The following is a 4962-nucleotide window of genomic DNA, read 5'->3' as shown; positions in this document are numbered from 1 at the left end:
TATATATATTTTTTTTTTTTTTGGTTTTAGAAGAAAAGCAGTCATGGGGCGCCTGGGTGGCTCAGTCGGTTAAGTGTCCGACTTCAGCTCAGGTCATGATCTCATGGTCCGTGAGTTCGAGCCCTGCATCGGGTCTGTGCTGACAGCTCAGAGCCTGGAGCCTGCTTTGAATTCTGTGTCTCCCTCTCTCTCTGACCCTCCCCCGTTCATGCTCTGTCTCTCTCTGTCTCAAAAATAAATAAACAAAAATTTTTAATTAAAAAAAAAAAGCAGGGGCGCCTGGGTGGCGCAGTCGGTTAAGCGTCCGACTTCAGCCAGGTCACGATCTCGCGGTCTGTGAGTTTGAGCCCCGCGTCGGGCTCTGGGCTGATGGCTCGGAGCCTGGAGCCTGTTTCCGATTCTGTGTCTCCCTCTCTCTCTGCCCCTCCCCCGTTCATGCTCTGTCTCTCTCTGTCCCAAAAATAAATAAACGTTGAAAAAAAAATTTAAAAAAAAAATAAAAAAAAAAAGCAGACAACAATATGGAAAAATACATAGAGAACACATAAATTATCAAAAAGTTTTTGTGAATAAACTATAAATTTCAGATGGTAGTAGATAGGATAGTTTAATACAGATGTTTAAAAAGATACAGATATAAGGCAAGTATTGTAAACATGCTATGTATTATATACCTTTCAATGCCTTCCAGATTGTGGAGTATAATTAAATACCAAACACAGAAACCAATGTTCTAAGATTGGTCAGAGTTTGGAAGTCTTTTGGAAGCTTTCAAATGTCTCAAAAGTGTTTTATTTGGAAAACTCTTTTTTTTTTCTTGACTGGAAAAATAACTTTATCTTCTTTGGGGCGTGTGGGCAGCTGTCTAGTCTCAGAACTTCTGGAATCACTTCTTAGTGTCAGCATCCTTCATGACTTTGAGCACATTGAAGCACACAGTCTTACTCAAAGGCTGGCACTCGCCCACTGTGACAGTGTTGCCGATCTGGTCATCCCTGAAGCAGGGGGACAGGTGCACGGATATGTTTTTATAGTATTTTTCAAAGCAGTCGTACTTTCAGATGTAGTGGAGGTAAGCTCAACGGATAACAGTGGTCCTCCACCACACCACAAAGTATCCACCCTCAGATGGAGACATTACCAGTAAAAGGGCATTTCTTGTCAGTGTAGTTCCCCTCAATGGCCTTCTTGGGCATCTTGAAGCCCAGACGAATATTTTTGTAGTATTGTGGGAACTTCTCCTTGCCAGTTTCTCCAAGCAAAACTGTCTTCTTATTTCAAAGATGGTTGTCTGTTTTAGGTAGACACGCTCAGTCTAAATGTTTGCCATCTTTCCAGTAGCCGGCGAAGAGGCAGAAAAAACCACCATAAAGAGTTTCCTTTTTTAAGAATCACTATATTATTTATTCATTGTATGTCTTTAATTTAAAGAATTAACTTTGGTAAACTTTTAAATTTTGTCAGTGTCAATACACTTCAAGAAGAAATCTTTATATCCCTTGCTGTGGGCTACTGTGATTTTGGAATTAGTATCTGGAAACCTATTTTCACTTTTTTTTAAAGGTGTTAAAAATAAATCTTCTAGTCAGAAAAAAAAAGCCTGTTAAACGAATTAAACTGTCCTCTGTACCTAGCAGGCACCATAAATAATCCATTAAGAGTTTGGGGAACTTCATTTCCACATACCTTATATTATCTACCACATAGAAGATTTACTACATCACCCTGGGTCCTAAAAGACATGAAAGCTTCAAGGTCTGAGTCAATACAAATAGATACAGCAAAAGTTAGTTAGTTCAGGCATGTATTAACTAGGAGTTAACAATTGTTCTTCATCACATTCAATATGCTAATTTTTTGAGATGAAAAATGTTTTCTGTTTGGAAAACTCAGAACTCATTTAAACTTAGTTTAAAATGTAAGAAGTCCATAGATAAAAATATTACTCAAAATAACAAGAGCAGAGAAAAACAAAACAAAAACAAACCAAACCTTGTAGCAAAATAAAATACCTACTGAAATCTTTTCTTCATGATTACATGAAAATCATATAAGAAAGCTGAAGTACAGTAAGTATTATTTTTAAAAAAATGACTCATCGAGGGTGTTATCAGTCTTTACTTTTAGAACAACAGTGCAATAACATTCTGAAGAGCAGGTAAAGATAAATTTTGGAAAGCCAAAACCAAAGTTCATCTAAGGAAAATGTAAGGAAATTCATAAACAGAAATGTTTTCAGCATTCCAAATACCCGTGTCCTTTAGTACCCTGGAACGTTGTATTGTTTTTTAAGTACTTTTAAAATTTCCCTGACCTACCTGTACCTTCCTCTTAATAGGCTTATGAGGTGATTAGATAGAATAGTCATTATCACACCCATTCTTTTATTTAATTTTGATATTGTTCTTTTTTTTTAATTGAGGTATAAGTGACATAACATTGTATTAGTCTCAGGTGTACAATGTAATGATTCAACTTTGTATACACTGCAAATTGACCACTACAATAAGTCCAGCTAACATCCGTCACCATGTATTTTTATAAATTTTTCTCTCACGATGAGAACTTAAAAGATCTCTCCTAGCTACTTTCAAATATTCAGTACGGTATTATTAACTAAAGTCACCAAGCTGTACATTACATCCCCATGATTTATTCATTTCATAACTGGAAATTTGTGCCTTTGACTCCTTTACCCTTGTTGCCCACTCCCACTCCTACCTCAGGCAACCACCAATCTTTTTCTGTTCTCTGTATCTGTGAGCTCAGTTTTGTTTTATTGTTTGTTTGTTTAAGACTCCACATTTAAGTGAGATCTTGTAGTATTTATCTTCTTCTGTCTGCCTTATTTCACTTAGCACAATGCCTTCTGGGTTCATCCACGTTGTCACAAATGGCAAGATTTCATTCTTTTTTATGGATGAGTAATATCTGTGTGCGTGCACATGCCACATTCCACATCTTTATCCATTCATCCATTGATGCACATTTAGATTGTTTCCATGGTTTTGGCTATTGTAAGTAATGCTGCAATGAACATGTAATCTGTCTTGCTGAGGTAGTGTTTTTGTTTTCTTTGGTAAATTTTATTTTCTTGGGGAATTGCTGGATCATATATGGTAGCTCTATTTTTAATATTTTTGAGGAACCTCCATACTGGTTTCCACAGTGGATGCATCAGCTTACATTTTTACCACCAGTGCTCAAGAATTCCCTCTTCTTCACACCCTCACCAACACTTGTTGATTTTGCCTTTTTGACAGTAGCCATTCTGTTAGATGTGAGGTGATATTTCATTGTGGTTTTAACGTGCATTTCCCTGATGATTAGTGATGTTGAATATCTTTTCATGTACTTGTTGGCCATCTGGATGTCTTGTTTGGAAAAAATATCTGTTCAGATTCTCTGCTCATTTTTTAAATCAGATTGTTTGGGTTTTGGCTATTGAGTTGTATGAATTATTTATATATTTTGGATATTAACCTCTTGTCAGATATATGATTTGAAAGTATTTTCTACCACTTAGTAAGTTCCTTTTCATTTAGTTGATGGTTTCCTTTTGTGTGCAGAAGGTTTTCAGTTTAATGTAGTCCCACTGGCTTATTTTTGCTTTTATTGACTTTATGTTTGGTATCAACACACCCATCTTAAATGAGAGAAAACTAAGAAGTTTGTCACTGAAAGACTGAGCCTGGAACCCAAATATTTTTATTCTAAACCTAATATCCCTTACAGCTCAAGGTGCTCTCAAAATTTTAGATACAGATAAAACAGTATGAGACAGCCTCAGGAACATCGAGGAAGCTTCAATTTCCTCAATATGTATTGTGTGTTCCTCACAAAATGTTTTATCTGGCTCTTCTGAATAAACCCCAGAAGCATCCTCATATATGAAACCTTTACTTGATAATAGGTGGCACATAAGTTTGTAAAACATAAAATATCATTAAAATGTTTTGAAATAATAGTTACTTCCTGGTTGATTTACTTCATGAATTTTTCTTTTGGGTATTAAGTACCATGTTGCTAAATGTCACGATCTTACTACTTAACCCCAAATTAAATCACACACAATTAAATTAACCCAGATCTTCAAAACATCGGGCACACCCAGATTCAGAAATGATATGCATTCATCAAATTTTAGAATTTCTTTAAAATATTGATTTCGGGGCGCCTGGGTGGCGCAGTCGGTTAAGCGTCCGACTTCAGCCAGGTCACGATCTCACGGTCCGTGAGTTCGAGCCCCGCGTCAGGCTCTGGGCTGATGGCTCGGAGCCTGGAGCCTGTTTCCGATTCTGTGTCTCCCTCTCTCTCTGCCCCTCCCCCGTTCATGCTCTGTCTCTCTCTGTCCCAAAAATAAATAAAAAACGTTGAAAAAAATTAAAAAAAAATAAATAAAAAAATAAAATATTGATTTCATACAAAGATAACAATCTTATCTAAGTAAAGAGCAATAAATGGGGTTTTGTGTATTAGTGATTCTGAGATAGGACTTTCAGTTACATTCACACATAGCACATATGTGTTAAAAGAAGCGTAGGTCATACAAGGTGTGAGATTGTACTCCTAACAATGATATTTGCTCGATTCCGTGTAATTTAATAGGCATTGAAAAGATGTGTATCAGTTCTTGCTTTAAGAATGCTTATTTTAAAAAAAATGATTTAATACTAGCCTGTTGAGCCTTTTGGTTTGTTTTTATATTCCCCTAGGACCCAAACATTGTATTTCATTTGCAAGAGAGACAGGGATAGTAGCATTTGTTGCTTACCTAAGTGCCCAACCACTTTATAAATTTTCTGCATTTTTTATTATATTTAAACATTCCAGTGATACCTGTCCCTTTTCCTTAAGAATGTTTCTTCACATATTATGGATCAATTTACCGAAAGAGTCAAGAGTCTATCTACTGGGAAAGCATTTCATTCTTTAGGTAGCTACAAAACATCACCATATTAA

At 36.2% G+C, this 4962-nt stretch overlaps 1 pseudogene; it reads right to left on the bottom strand.

Annotated features, from left to right (window-relative positions):
* Window positions 1-871: 871 nt before the first annotated feature.
* On the bottom strand, window positions 872-1330 carry LOC124516476 (40S ribosomal protein S11-like; annotated as a pseudogene).
* Window positions 1331-4962: the final 3632 nt, after the last annotated feature.

Source organism: Lynx rufus, unplaced genomic scaffold (genome assembly GCF_022079265.1).
Source record: "Lynx rufus isolate CCGP_SWC_20201006 ecotype Redwood Valley unplaced genomic scaffold, mLynRuf1.p SCAF_2, whole genome shotgun sequence".
Taxonomy (NCBI): domain Eukaryota; kingdom Metazoa; phylum Chordata; class Mammalia; order Carnivora; family Felidae; genus Lynx; species Lynx rufus.
Note: the sequence above shows the minus strand (reverse complement) of the source record. Positions and strands in the feature narration are given on the sequence as shown.